Source organism: Genypterus blacodes, unplaced genomic scaffold (assembly GCF_046128005.1).
Source record: "Genypterus blacodes isolate CSIRO-AG114 ecotype Tasmania unplaced genomic scaffold, CSIRO-AGI_Gbla_v1 ptg000070l_1, whole genome shotgun sequence".
NCBI lineage: Eukaryota > Metazoa > Chordata > Actinopteri > Ophidiiformes > Ophidiidae > Genypterus > Genypterus blacodes.
Genome location: NW_027466880.1, coordinates 5963913 through 5980332, shown reverse-complemented (window position 1 = coordinate 5980332; position 16420 = coordinate 5963913). Strand labels below are relative to the sequence as shown.

At 38.9% G+C, this 16420-nt stretch overlaps 1 pseudogene; it reads left to right on the top strand.

The window, feature by feature from the left end:
• Positions 1-16240: 16240 nt before the first annotated feature.
• LOC143005568 (5S ribosomal RNA) lies at positions 16241-16359 on the top strand (annotated as a pseudogene).
• Positions 16360-16420: the final 61 nt, after the last annotated feature.

Here is a 16420-nt window from a genome sequence, read left to right as displayed (position 1 = left end):
AGATTGGGGAATATTGAAAATTTTCTAAAAATGTTGACCCGCGGGTCATCGATTCTTGTAACTAGAGAAAACTTGAAAAGCCCATGTCTGTGACAAGGATGGAGATAGAGAGCTACAATTTCAGACGCAACATCCAGACAGAAATGCCATCAATGTGTGTAAATTTGGGACAAATTGGGGAATATTGAAAATTTTCTAAAAATGTTGACCCGGGTCATAAATTTTTGAAACTGGACAAAACTTGAAAAGCCCATATCTGTGACAAGGAAGGAGATAGAGAGCTACAATTTCAGACGCAGCATCCAGGCAGAAATGCCATCAATGTGTGTAAATTTGGGGCAAATTGGGGAATATTGAAAATTTTCTAAAAAAGTTGACCCCCGGGTCATCGATTCTTGTAACTAGAGAAAACTTGAAAAGCCCATGTCTGTGACAAGGAAGGAGATAGAGAGCTACAATTTCAGACGCAGCATCCAGGCACAAATGCCATCAATGTGTGTAAATTTGGGGCAGATTGGGGAATATTGAAAATTTTCTAAAAATGTTGACCCGGGTAATCAATTTTTGAAACTGGAGAAAACTTGAAAAGCCCATATCTGTGACAAGGAAGGAGATAGAGAGCTAAAATTTCAGACGCAGCATCCAGACAGAAATGCCATCAATTTGTGTAAATTTGGGACAAATTGGGGAATATTGAAAATTTTCAATAAATGTTGACCCGGGTCATCAATTTTTGAAACTGGAGAAAACTTGAAAAGCCCATATCTGTGACAAGGAAGGAGATAGAGAGCTAAAATTTCAGGCACCGCATCCAGGCAGAAATGCCATCAATGTGTGTAAATTTGGGGCAAATTGGGGAATATTGAAAATTTTCTAAAAAAGTTGACCCCCGGGTCATCGATTTTTGAAACTGGAGAAAACTTGAAAAGCCCATATCTGTGACAAGGAAGGAGATAGAGAGCTAAAATTTCAGACGCAGCATCCAGACAGAAATGCCATCAATTTGTGTAAATTTGGGACAAATAGGGGAATATCGAAAATTTTCAATAAATGTTGACCCGGGTCATCAATTTTTGAAACTGGAGAAAACTTTAAAAGCCCATATCAGTGACAAGGAAGGAGATAGAGAGCTAAAATTTCAGACGCAGCATCCAGACAGAAATGCCATCAATGTGTGTAAATTTGGGGCAAATTGGGGAATATTGAAAATTTTCTAAAAAAGTTGACCCCCGGGTCATCGATTCTTGTAACTAGAGAAAACTTGAAAAGCCCATGTCTGTGACAAGGAAGGAGATAGAGAGCTACAATTTCAGACGCAGCATCCAGGCACAAATGCCATCAATGTGTGTAAATTTGGGGAAGATTGGGGAATATTGAAAATTTTCTAAAAATGTTGACCCGGGTCATCAATTTTTGAAACTGGAGAAAAGTTGAAAAGCCCATATCTGTGACAAGGAAGGAGATAGAGAGCTAAAATTTCAGGCGCAGCATCCAGGCAGAAATGCCATCAATGTGTGTAAATTTGGGGCAAATTGGGGAATATTGAAAATTTTCTAAAAAAGTTGACACCCGGGTCATCGATTCTTGTAACTAGAGAAAACTTGAAAAGCCCATGTCTGTGACAAGGAAGGAGATAGAGAGCTACAATTTCAGACGCAGCATCCAGGCACAAATGCCATCAATGTGTGTAAATTTGGGGCAGATTGGGGAATATTGAAAATTTTCTAAAAATGTTGACCCGGGTCATCAATTTTTGAAACTGGAGAAAACTTGAAAAGCCCATATCTGTGACAAGGAAGGAGATAGAGAGCTAAAATTTCAGGCGCAGCATCCAGGCAGAAATGCCATCAATGTGTGTAAATTTGGTGCAAATTGGGGAATATTGAAAATTTTGTAAAAAAGTTGACCCCCCGGTCATCGATTTTTGAAACTGGAGAAAACTTGAAAAGCCCATATCTGTGACAAGGAAGGAGATAGAGAGCTAAAATTTCAGGCGCAGCATCCAGACAGAAATGCCATCAATTTGTGTAAATTTGGGACAAATTGGGGAATATTGAAAATTTTCAATAAATGTTGACCCGGGTCATCAATTTTTGAAACTGGAGAAAACTTGAAAAGCCCATATCTGTGACAAGGAAGGAGAAGGAGAGCTAAAATTTCAGGCACCGCATCCAGGCAGAAATGCCATCAATGTGTGTAAATTTGGGACAAATTGGGGAATATTGAAAACTTTCTAAAAATGTTGACCCGGGTCATCAATTTTTGAAACTGGAGAAACCTTGAAAAGCCCATATCTGTGACAAGGAAGGAGATAGAGAGCTTAAATTTCAGGCACCGCATCAAGGCAGAAATGACATCAATGTGTGTAAATTTGGGGCAAATTGGGGAATATTGAAAATTTTCTAAAAATGTTGACCCGGGTCATCAATTTTTGAAACTGGAGAAAACTTGAAAAGCCCATATCTGTGACAAGGAAGGAGATAAAGAGCTGAAATTTCAGGCGCAGCATCCAGGCAGAAATGCCATCAATTTGTGTAAATTTAGGACAAATTGGGGAATATTGAAAATTTTCTAAAAATGTTGACCCGCGGGTCATCGATTCTTGTAACTAGAGAAAACTTGAAAAGCCCATGTCTGTGACAAGGATGGAGATAGAGAGCTACAATTTCAGACGCAACATCCAGACAGAAATGCCATCAATGTGTGTAAATTTGGGACAAATTGGGGAATATTGAAAATTTTCTAAAAATGTTGACCCGGGTCATAAATTTTTGAAACTGGAGAAAACTTGAAAAGCCCATATCTGTGACAAGGAAGGAGATAGAGAGCTACAATTTCAGACGCAGCATCCAGGCAGAAATGCCATCAATGTGTGTAAATTTGGGGCAAATTGGGGAATATTGAAAATTTTGGAAAAAAGTTGACCCCCGGGTCATCGATTTTTGGAACTGGAGAAAACTTTAAAAGCCCATATCAGTGACAAGGAAGGAGATAGAGAGCTAAAATTTCAGACGCAGCATCCAGACAGAAATGCCATCAATGTGTGTAAATTTGGGGCAAATTGGGGAATATTGAAAATTTTCTAAAAAAGTTGACCCCCGGGTCATCGATTCTTGTAACTAGAGAAAACTTGAAAAGCCCATGTCTGTGACAAGGAAGGAGATAGAGAGCTACAATTTCAGACGCAGCATCCAGGCACAAATGCCATCAATGTGTGTAAATTTGGGGCAGATTGGGGAATATTGAAAATTTTCTAAAAATGTTGACCCGGGTAATCAATTTTTGAAACTGGAGAAAACTTGAAAAGCCCATATCTGTGACAAGGAAGGAGATAGAGAGCTAAAATTTCAGACGCAGCATCCAGACAGAAATGCCATCAATGTGTGTAAATTTGGGACAAATTGGGGAATATTGAAAATTTTCTAAAAATGTTGACCCGGGTCATAAATTTTTGAAACTGGAGAAAACTTGAAAAGCCCATATCTGTGAAAAGGAAGGAGATAGAGAGCTACAATTTCAGACGCAGCATCCAGGCAGAAATGCCATCAATGTGTGTAAATTTGGGGCAAATTGGGGAATATTGAAAATTTTGGAAAAAAGTTTACCCACGGGTCATCGATTTTTGAAACTGGAGAAAACTTTAAAAGCCCATATCAGTGACAAGGAAGGAGATAGAGAGCTAAAATTTCAGACGCAGCATCCAGACAGAAATGCCATCAATGTGTGTAAATTTGGGGCAAATTGGGGAATATTGAAAATTTTCTAAAAAAGTTGACCCCCGGGTCATCGATTCTTGTAACTAGAGAAAACTTGAAAAGCCCATGTCTGTGACAAGGAAGGAGATAGAGAGCTACAATTTCAGACGCAGCATCCAGGCACAAATGCCATCAATGTGTGTAAATTTGGGGCAGATTGGGGAATATTGAAAATTTTCTAAAAATGTTGACCCGGGTCATCAATTTTTGAAACTGGAGAAAACTTGAAAAGCCCATATCTGTGACAAGGAAGGAGATAGAGAGCTAAAATTTCAGGCGCAGCATCCAGGCAGAAATGCCATCAATGTGTGTAAATTTGGTGCAAATTGGGGAATATTGAAAATTTTGTAAAAAAGTTGACCCCCGGGTCATCGATTTTTGAAACTGGAGAAAACTTGAAAAGCCCATATCTGTGACAAGGAAGGAGATAGAGAGCTTAAATTTCAGGCACCGCATCCAGGCAGAAATGCCATCAATGTGTGTAAATTTGGGGCAAATTGGGGAATATTGAAAATTTTCTAAAAATGTTGACCAGGGTCATCAATTTTTGAAACTGGAGAAAACTTGAAAAGCCCATATCTGTGACAAGGAAGGAGATAAAGAGCTGAAATTTCAGACGCAGCATCCAGGCAGAAATGCCATCAATGTGTGTAAATTTGGGGCAAATTGGGGAATATTGAAAATTTTGGAAAAAAGTTGACCCCCGGGTCATCGATTTTTGAAACTGGAGAAAACTTGAAAAGCCCATATCTGTGACAAGGAAGGAGATAGAGAGCTAAAATTTCAGACGCAGCATCCAGACAGAAATGCCATCAATTTGTGTAAATTTGGGACAAATTGGGGAATATTGAAAATTTTCTAAAAATGTTGACCCGGGTCATCAATTTTTGAAACTGGAGAAAACTTGAAAAGCCCATATCTGTGACAAGGAAGGAGATAGAGAGCTGAAATTTCAGGCGCAGCATCCAGGCAGAAATGCCATCAATTTGTGTAAATTTGGGACAAATTGGGGAATATTGAAAATTTTCTAAAAATGTTGACCTGCGGGTCATCGATTCTTGTAACTAGAGAAAACTTGAAAAGCCCATATCTGTGACAAGGAAGGAGATAGAGAGCTGAAATTTTAGGCGCAGCATCCAGGCAGAAATGCCATCAATTTGTGTAAATTTGGGACAAATTGGGGAATATTGAAAATTTTCTAAAAATGTTGACCCGCGGGTCATCGATTCTTGTAACTAGAGAAAACTTGAAAAGCCCATGTCTGTGACAAGGAAGGAGATAGAGAGCTACAATTTCAGACGCAGCATCCAGGCAGAAATGCCATCAATGTGGGTAAATTTGGGGCAAATTGGGGAATATTGCAAATTTTCTAAAAAAGTTGACCCCCGGGTCATCGATTCTTGTAACTAGAGAAAACTTGAAAAGCCAATATCTGTGACAAGGAAGGAGATAGAGAGCTGAAATTTCAGGCGCAGCATCCAGGCAGAAATGCCATCAATGTGTGTAAATTTGGGGCAAATTGGGGAATATTGAAAATTTTGGAAAAAAGTTGACCCGCGGGTCATCGATTCTTGTAACTAGAGAAAACTTGAAAAGCCCATGTCTGTGACAAGGAAGGAGATAGAGAGCTACAATTTCAGACGCAGCATCCAGGCAGAAATGCCATCAATGTGTGTAAATTTGGGGCAAATTGGGGAATATTGCAAATTTTCTAAAAATGTTGACCCGGGTCATCAATTTTTGAAACTGGAGAAAACTTGAAAAGCCCATATCTGTGACAAGGAAGGAGATAGAGAGCTAAAATTTCAGGCGCAGCATCCAGGCAGAAATGCCATCAATGTGTGTAAATGTGGGACAAATTGGGGAATATTGAAAATTTTCTAAAAATGTTGACCCGGGTCATCAATTTTTGAAACTGGAGAAAACTTGAAAAGCCCATATCTGTGACAAGGAAGGAGATAGAGAGCTAAAATTTCAGACGCAGCATTCAGGCAGAAATGCCATCAATGTGTGTAAATTTGTGGCAAATTGGGGAATATTGAAAATTTTCTAAAAATGTTGACCCGCGGGTCATTTATTTTTGGAACTGGAGAAAACTTTAAAAGCCCATATCTGTGACAAGGAAGGAGATAGAGAGCTAAAATTTCAGACGCAGCATCCAGACAGAAATGCCATCAATTTGTGTAAATTTGGGACAAATTGGGGAATATTGAAAATTTTCTAAAAATGTTGACCCGCGGGTCATCGATTCTTGAAACTAGAGAAAACTTGAAAAGCCCATATCTGTGACAAGGAAGGAGATAGAGAGCTACAATTTCAGACGCAGCATCCAGGCAGAAATGCCATCAATGTTTGTAAATTTGGGACAAATTGGGGAATATTGAAAATTTTCTAAAAAGGTTGACCCGGGTCATCAATTTTTGAAACTGGAGAAAACTTGAAAAGCCCATATCTGTGACAAGGAAGGAGATAAAGAGCTGAAATTTCAGGCGCAGCATCCAGGCAGAAATGCCATCAATTTGTGTAAATTTAGGACAAATTGGGGAATATTGAAAATTTTCTAAAAATGTTGACCCGCGGGTCATCGATTCTTGTAACTAGAGAAAACTTGAAAAGCCCATGTCTGTGACAAGGATGGAGATAGAGAGCTACAATTTCAGACGCAGCATCCAGACAGAAATGCCATCAATGTGTGTAAATTTGGGACAAATTGGGGAATATTGAAAATTTTCTAAAAATGTTGACCCAGGTCATAAATTTTTGAAACTGGAGAAAACTTGAAAAGCCCATATCTGTGACAAGGAAGGAGATAGAGAGCTACAATTTCAGACGCAGCATCCAGGCAGAAATGCCATCAATGTGTGTAAATTTGGGGCAAATTGGGGAATATTGAAAATTTTGGAAAAAAGTTGACCCCCGGGTCATCGATTTTTGAAACTGGAGAAAACTTTAAAAGCCCATATCAGTGACAAGGAAGGAGATAGAGAGCTAAAATTTCAGACGCAGCATCCAGACAGAAATGCCATCAATGTGTGTAAATTTGGGGCAAATTGGGGAATATTGAAAATTTTCTAAAAAAGTTGACCCCCGGGTCATCGATTCTTGTAACTAGAGAAAACTTGAAAAGCCCATGTCTGTGACAAGGATGGAGATAGAGAGCTACAATTTCAGACGCAGCATCCAGGCAGAAATGCCATCAATTTGTGTAAATTTGGGACAAATTGGGGAATATTGAAAATTTTCTAAAAATGTTGACCCGGGTCATCAATTTTTGAAACTGGAGAAAACTTGAAAAGCCCATATCTGTGACAAGGAAGGAGATAGAGAGCTGAAATTTCAGGCGCAGCATCCAGGCAGAAATGCCATCAATTTGTGTAAATTTGGGACAAATTGGGGAATATTGAAAATTTTCTAAAAATGTTGACCCGCGGGTCATCGATTCTTGTAACTAGAGAAAACTTGAAAAGCCCATGTCTGTGACAAGGAAGGAGATAGAGAGCTGAAATTTCAGGCGCAGCATCCAGGCAGAAATGCCATCAATTTGTGTAAATTTGGGACAAATTGGGGAATATTGAAAATTTTCTAAAAATGTTGACCCGCGGGTCATCGATTCTTGTAACTAGAGAAAACTTGAAAAGCCCATGTCTGTGACAAGGAAGGAGATAGAGAGCTACAATTTCAGACGCAGCATCCAGGCAGAAATGCCATCAATGTGTGTAAATTTGAGACGAATTGGGGAATATTGAACATTTTGGAAAAAAGTCGACCCCCGGGTCATCGATTTTTGAAACTGGAGAAAACTTGAAAAGCCCATATCTGTGACAAGGAAGGAGATAGAGAGCTAAAATTTCAGACGCAGCATCCAGACAGAAATGCCATCAATTTGTGTAAATTTGAGACAAATTGGGGAATATTGAACATTTTCTAAAAATGTTGACCCGCGGGTCATCGATTCTTGAAACTAGAGAAAACTTGAAAAGCCCATATCTTTGACAAGGAAGGAGATAGAGAGCTACAATTTCAGACGCAGCATCCAGGCAGAAATGCCATCAATGTGTGTAAATTTGGGGCAAATTGGGGAATATTGAAAATTTTCTAAAAATGTTGACCCGGGTCATCAATTTTTGAAACTGGAGAAAACTTGAAAAGCCAATATCTGTGACAAGGAAGGAGATAGAGAGCTACAATTTCAGACGCAGCATCCAGGCAGAAATGCCATCAATTTGTGTAAATTTGGGACAAATTGGGGAATATTGAAAATTTTCTAAAAATGTTGACCCGCGGGTTATCGATTCTTGTAACTAGAGAAAACTTGAAAAGCCCATGTCTGTGACAAGGAAGGAGATAAAGAGCTACAATTTCAGACGCAGCATCCAGGCAGAAATGCCATCAATGTGTGTCAATTTGGGACAAATTGGGGAATATTGAAAATTTTCTAAAAATGTTGACCCGCGGGTCATCGATTCTTGTAACTAGAGAAAACTTGAAAAGCCCATGTCTGTGACAAGGAAGGAGATAGAGAGCTACGATTTCTGACGCAGCATCCAGGCAGAAATGCCATCAATGTGTGTAAATTTGGGGCAAATTGGGGAATATTGAAAATTTTCTAAAAATGTTGACCCGGGTCATCAATTTTTGAAACTGGAGAAAACTTGAAAAGCCCATATCTGTGACAAGGAAGGAGATAGAGAGCTAAAATTTCAGACGCAGCATCCAGACAGAAATGCCATCAATTTGTGTAAATTTGGGGCAAATTGGGGAATATTGAAAATTTTCAAAAAATGTTGACCCGGGTCATCAATTTTTGAAACTGGAGAAAACTTGAAAAGCCCATATCTGTGACAAGGAAGGAGATAGAGAGCTACAATTTCAGACGCAGCATCCAGACAGAAATGCTATCAATTTGTGTAAATTTGGGACAAATTGGGGAATATTGAAAATTTTGGTAAAAAGTTGACCCCCGGGTCATCGATTTTTGACACTGGAGAAAACTTGAAAAGCCCATATCTGTGACAAGGAAGGAGATAGAGAGCTAAAATTTCAGACGCAGCATCCAGACAGAAATGCCATCAATTTGTGTAAATTTGGGGCAAATTGGGGGATATTGAAAATTTTCTAAAAATGTTGACCCGCGGGTCATCAATTTTTGAAACTGGAGAAAACTTGAAAAGCCCATATCTGTGACAAGGAAGGAGATAGAGAGCTAAAATTTCAGACGCAGCATCCAGGCAGAAATGCCATCAATGAGTGTAAATTTGGGGCAAATTGGGGAATATTGAAAATTTTCTAAAAATGTTGACCCGCGGGTCATCGATTTTTGAAACTGGAGAAAACTTTAAAAGCCCATATCTGTGACAAGGAAGGAGATAAAGAGCTAAAATTTCAGACGCAGCATCCAGACAGAAATGCCATCAATTTGTGTAAATTTGGGGCAAATTGGGGAATATTGAAAATTTTGTAAAAATGTTGACCCGGGTCATCGATTTTTGAACCTGGAGAAAACTTAAAAAGCCCATATCTGTTACAAGGAAGGAGATAGAGAGCTAACATTTCAGACGCAGCATCCAGACAGAAATGCCATCAATTTGTGTAAATTTGGGACAAATTGGGGAATATTGAAAATTTTGGAAAAAAGAAGACCCCCGGGTCATCGATTTTTGAAACTGGAGAAAACTTAAAAAGCCCATATCTGTGAGAAGGAAGGAGATAGAGAGCTAAAATTTCAGACGCAGCATCCAGACAGAAATGCCATCAATTTGTGTAAATTTTAGACAAATTGGGGAATATTGAACATTTTCTAAAAATGTTGACCCGTTGGTCATCGATTCTTGAAACTAGAGAAAACTTGAAAAGCCCATATCTGTGACAAGGAAGGAGATAGAGAGCTAACATTTCAGACGCAGCATCCAGGCAGAAATGCCATCAATGTGTGTAAATTTGGGGCAAATTGGGGAATATTGAAAATTTTCTAAAAATGTTGACCCGGGTCATCAATTTTTGAAACTGGAGAAAACTTGAAAAGCCCATATCTGTGACAAGGAAGGAGATAGAGAGCTAAAATTTCAGACGCAGCATCCAGACAGAAATGCCATCAATTTGTGTAAATTTGGGGCAAATTGGGGAATATTGAAAATTTTCAAAAAATGTTGACCCGGGTCATCAATTTTTGAAACTGGAGAAAACTTGAAAAGCCCATATCTGTGACAAGGAAGGAGATAGAGAGCTACAATTTCAGACGCAGCATCCAGACAGAAATGCTATCAATTTGTGTAAATTTGGGACAAATTGGGGAATATTGAAAATTTTGGTAAAAAGTTGACCCCCGGGTCATCGATTTTTGACACTGGAGAAAACTTGAAAAGCCCATATCTGTGACAAGGAAGGAGATAGAGAGCTAAAATTTCAGACGCAGCATCCAGACAGAAATGCCATCAATTTGTGTAAATTTGGGGCAAATTGGGGGATATTGAAAATTTTCTAAAAATGTTGACCCGGGTCATCGATTTTTGAAACTGGAGAAAACTTGAAAAGCCCATGTCTGTGACAAGGAAGGAGATAGAGAGCTAAAATTTCAGACGCAGCATCCAGACAGAAATGCCATCAATTTGTGTAAATTTGAGACAAATTGGGGAATATTGAAAATTTTCTAAAAATGTTGACCCGCGGGTCATCAATTTTTGAAACTGGAGAAAACTTGAAAAGCCCATATCTGTGACAAGGAAGGAGATAGAGAGCTAAAATTTCAGACGCAGCATCCAGGCAGAAATGCCATCAATGTGTGTAAATTTGGGGCAAATTGGGGAATATTGAAAATTTTCTAAAAATGTTGACCCGCGGGTCATCGATTTTTGAAACTTGAGAAAACTTGAAAAGCCCATATCTGTGACAAGGAAGGAGATAGAGAGCTACAATTTCAGACGCAGCATCCAGGCAGAAATGCCATCAATGTGTGTAAATTTGGGGCAAATTGGGGAATATTGAAAATTTTCTAAAAATGTTGACCCGCGGGTCATCGATTCTTGAAACTTGAGAAAACTTGAAAAGCCCATATCTGTGACAAGGAAGGAGATAGAGAGCTACAATTTCAGACGCAGCATCCAGGCAGAAATGCCATCAATTTGTGTAAATTTGGGACAAATTTGGGAATATTGAAAATTTTCTAAAAATGTTGACCCGCGGGTCATCGATTCTTGTAACTAGAGAAAACTTGAAAAGCCCATGTGTGTGACAAGGAAGGAGATAGAGAGCTAAAATTTCAGACGCAGCATCCAGACAGAAATGCCATCAATTTGTGTAAATTTGGGACAAATTGGGGAATATTGAAAATTTTCCAAAAATGTTGACCCGCGGGTCATTGATTTTTGAAACTGGAGAAAACTTTAAAAGCCCATATCTGTGACAAGGAAGGAGATAGAGAGCTAAAATTTCAGACGCAGCATCCAGGCAGAAATGCCATCAATGTGTGTAAATTTGGGGCAAATTGGGGGATATTGAAAATTTTCTAAAAATGTTGACCCGGGTCATCGTTTTTTGAAACTGGAGAAAACTTGAAAAGCCCATGTCTGTGACAAGGAAGGAGATAGAGAGCTAAAATTTCAGACGCAGCATCCAGACAGAAATGCCATCAATTTGTGTAAATTTGAGACAAATTGGGGAATATTGAACATTTTCTAAAAATGTTGACCCGCGAGTCATCGATTCTTGAAACTAGAGAAAACTTGAAAAGCCCATATCTGTGACAAGGAAGGAGATAGAGAGCTAAAATTTCAGACGCAGCATCCAGGCAGAAATGCCATCAATGAGTGTAAATTTGGGGCAAATTGGGGAATATTGAAAATTTTCTAAAAATGTTGACCCGCGGGTCATCGATTTTTGAAACTGGAGAAAACTTTAAAAGCCCATATCTGTGAGAAGGAAGGAGATAGAGAGCTAAAATTTCAGACGCAGCATCCAGACAGAAATGCCATCAATTTGTGTAAATTTTAGACAAATTGGGGAATATTGAACATTTTCTAAAAATGTTGACCCGTTGGTCATCGATTCTTGAAACTAGAGAAAACTTGAAAAGCCCATATCTGTGACAAGGAAGGAGATAGAGAGCTAACATTTCAGACGCAGCATCCAGGCAGAAATGCCATCAATGTGTGTAAATTTGGGGCAAATTGGGGAATATTGAAAATTTTCTAAAAATGTTGACCCGGGTCATCAATTTTTGAAACTGGAGAAAACTTGAAAAGCCCATATCTGTGACAAGGAAGGAGATAGAGAGCTAAAATTTCAGACGCAGCATCCAGACAGAAATGCCATCAATTTGTGTAAATTTGGGGCAAATTGGGGAATATTGAAAATTTTCAAAAAATGTTGACCCGGGTCATCAATTTTTGAAACTGGAGAAAACTTGAAAAGCCCATATCTGTGACAAGGAAGGAGATAGAGAGCTACAATTTCAGACGCAGCATCCAGACAGAAATGCTATCAATTTGTGTAAATTTGGGACAAATTGGGGAATATTGAAAATTTTGGTAAAAAGTTGACCCCCGGGTCATCGATTTTTGACACTGGAGAAAACTTGAAAAGCCCATATCTGTGACAAGGAAGGAGATAGAGAGCTAAAATTTCAGACGCAGCATCCAGACAGAAATGCCATCAATTTGTGTAAATTTGGGGCAAATTGGGGGATATTGAAAATTTTCTAAAAATGTTGACCCGGGTCATCGATTTTTGAAACTGGAGAAAACTTGAAAAGCCCATGTCTGTGACAAGGAAGGAGATAGAGAGCTAAAATTTCAGACGCAGCATCCAGACAGAAATGCCATCAATTTGTGTAAATTTGAGACAAATTGGGGAATATTGAAAATTTTCTAAAAATGTTGACCCGCGGGTCATCAATTTTTGAAACTGGAGAAAACTTGAAAAGCCCATATCTGTGACAAGGAAGGAGATAGAGAGCTAAAATTTCAGACGCAGCATCCAGGCAGAAATGCCATCAATGTGTGTAAATTTGGGGCAAATTGGGGAATATTGAAAATTTTCTAAAAATGTTGACCCGCGGGTCATCGATTCTTGAAACTTGAGAAAACTTGAAAAGCCCATATCTGTGACAAGGAAGGAGATAGAGAGCTACAATTTCAGACGCAGCATCCAGGCAGAAATGCCATCAATTTGTGTAAATTTGGGACAAATTGGGGAATATTGAAAATTTTCTAAAAATGTTGACCCGCGGGTCATTGATTTTTGAAACTGGAGAAAACTTTAAAAGCCCATATCTGTGACAAGGAAGGAGATAGAGAGCTAAAATTTCAGACGCAGCATCCAGGCAGAAATGCCATCAATGTGTGTAAATTTGGGGCAAATTGGGGGATATTGAAAATTTTCTAAAAATGTTGACCCGGGTCATCGTTTTTTGAAACTGGAGAAAACTTGAAAAGCCCATGTTTGTGACAAGGAAGGAGATAGAGAGCTAAAATTTCAGACGCAGCATCCAGACAGAAATGCCATCAATTTGTGTAAATTTGAGACAAATTGGGGAATATTGAACATTTTCTAAAAATGTTGACCCGCGAGTCATCGATTCTTGAAACTAGAGAAAACTTGAAAAGCCCATATCTGTGACAAGGAAGGAGATAGAGAGCTAAAATTTCAGACGCAGCATCCAGGCAGAAATGCCATCAATGAGTGTAAATTTGGGGCAAATTGGGGAATATTGAAAATTTTCTAAAAATGTTGACCCGCGGGTCATCGATTTTTGAAACTGGAGAAAACTTTAAAAGCCCATATCTGTGACAAGGAAGGAGATAAAGAGCTAAAATTTCAGACGCAGCATCCAGACAGAAATGCCATCAATTTGTGTAAATTTGGGGCAAATTGGGGAATATTGAAAATTTTGTAAAAATGTTGACCCGGGTCATCGATTTTTGAACCTGGAGAAAACTTAAAAAGCCCATATCTGTTACAAGGAAGGAGATAGAGAGCTAACATTTCAGACGCAGCATCCAGACAGAAATGCCATCAATTTGTGTAAATTTGGGACAAATTGGGGAATATTGAAAATTTTCTAAAAATGTTGACCCGCGGGTCATTGATTTTTGAAACTGGAGAAAACTTTAAAAGCCCATAACTGTGACAAGGAAGGAGATAGAGACCTAAATTTCAGACGCAGCATCCAGACAGAAATGCCATCAATTTGTGTAAATTTGAGACAAATTGGGGAATATTGAACATTTTCTGAAAATGTTGACCCGCGGGTCATCGATTCTTGAAACTAGAGAAAACTTGAAAAGCCCATATCTGTGACAAGGAAGGAGATAGAGAGCTAAAATTTCAGACGCAGCATCCAGGCAGAAATGCCATCAATGTGTGTAAATTTGGGGCAAATTGGGGAATATTGAAAATTTTCTAAAAATGTTGACCCGGGTCATCGATTTTTGAAACTGGAGAAAACTTGAAAAGCCCATGTCTGTGACAAGGAAGGAGATAGAGAGCTAAAATTTCAGACGCAGCATCCAGACAGAAATGCCATCAATTTGTGTAAATTTGGGACAAATTGGGGAATATTGAAAATTTTGGAAAAAAGTTGACCCCCGGGTCATCGATTTTTGAAACTGGAGAAATCTTAAAAAGCCCATATCTGTGACAAGGAAGGAGATAGAGAGCTAAAATTTCAGACGCAGCATCCAGACAGAAATGCCATCAATTTGTGTAAATTTGGGGCAAATTGGGGAATATTGAAAATTTTCTAAAAATGTTGACCCGGGTCATCAATTTTTGAAACTGGAGAAAACTTTAAAAGCCAATATCTGTGACAAGGAAGGAGATAGAGAGCTAAAATTTCAGACGCAGCATCCAGGCAGAAATGCCATCAATGTGTGTAAATTTGTGGCAAATTTGAGAAATATTGAAAATTTTCTAAAAATGTTGACCCGGGTCATCAATTTCTGGAACTGTAGAAAACTTTAAAAGCCCATAACTGTGACAAGGAAGGAGATAGAGACCTAAATTTCAGACGCAGCATCCAGACAGAAATGCCATCAATTTGTGTAAATTTGGGACAAATTGGGGAATATTGAAAATTTGGGAAAAAAGTTGACCCTTGGGTCATCGATTTTTGAAACTGGAGAAAACTTAAAAAGCCCATATCTGTGACAAGGAAGGAGATAGAGAGCTAAAATTTCAGACGCAGCATCCAGACAGAAATGCCATCAATTTGTGTAAATTTGAGACAAATTGGGGAATATTGAACATTTTCTGAAAATGTTGACCCGCGGGTCATCGATTCTTGAAACTAGAGAAAACTTGAAAAGCCCATATCTGTGACAAGGAAGGAGATAGAGAGCTAAAATTTCAGACGCAGCATCCAGGCAGAAATGCCATCAATGTGTGTAAATTTGGGACAAAATTGGGGAATATTGAAAATTTTCTAAAAATGTTGACCCGGGTCATCGATTTTTGAAACTGGAGAAAACTTGAAAAGTCCATGTCTGTGACAAGGAAGGAGATAGAGAGCTAAAATTTCAGACGCAGCATCCAGACAGAAATGCCATCAATTTGTGTAAATTTGGGACAAATTGGGGAATATTGAAAATTTTGGAAAAAAGTTGACCCCCGGGTCATCGATTTTTGAAACTGGAGAAAACTTTAAAAGCCCATATCTGTGACAGGGAAGGAGATAGAGAGCTAAAATTTCAGACGCAGCATCCAGACAGAAATGCCATCAAATTGTGTAAATTTGGGACAAATTGGGGAATATTGAAAATTTTGGAAAAAAGTTGACCCCCGGGTCATCGATTTTTGAAACTGGAGAAAACTTAAAAAGCCCATATCTGTGACAAGGAAGGAGATAGAGAGCTAAAATTTCAGACGCAGCATCCTGACAGAAATGCCATCAATTTGTGTAAATTTGGGGCAAATTGGGGAATATTGAAAATTTTCTAAAACTGTTGACCCGGGTCATCAATTTTTGAAACTGGAGAAAACTTTAAAAGCCAATATCTGTGACAAGGAAGGAGATAGAGAGCTAAAATTTCAGACGCAGCATCCAGGCAGAAATGCCATCAATGTGTGTAAATGTGGGGCAAATTGGGGAATATTGGAAATTTTCTAAAAATGTTGACCCGCGGGTCATCGATTTTTGAAACTGGAGAAAACTTGAAAAGCCCATATCTGTGACAAGGAAGGAGATAGAGAGCTAAAATTTCAGACGCAGCATCCAGACAGAAATGCCATCAATTTGTGTAAATGTGGGGCAAATTGGGGAATATTGAAAATTTTCTAAAAATGTTGACCCGCGGGTCATCGATTTTTGAAACTGGAGAAAACTTTAAAAGACAATATCTGTGACAAGGAAGGAGATAGAGGCTTCTGTGTTCTTCCGATGAAGGCATCATGTAAATTGTGATATACATGAACTTGAGTGTAGTCATGTGTACACGGTGACTTGAACTGGGTCTGTCTCACCTATAAAGAGCCTCTGTGTGGCTGCTCTCCTCGTTTACGGCCATACCACTCTGAACACGCCCGATCTCTTCTGATCTCAGAAGCTAAGCAGCGTCCGGCCAGGTTAGTACTTGGATGGGAGACCGCCTGGGAATACCCGGTGCCGTTAGCATTTTGGCCCTCTGAGCAGCAGGCCTCACCTGGTCCTCCTTCCTCATGTTTCACTCCCTCTG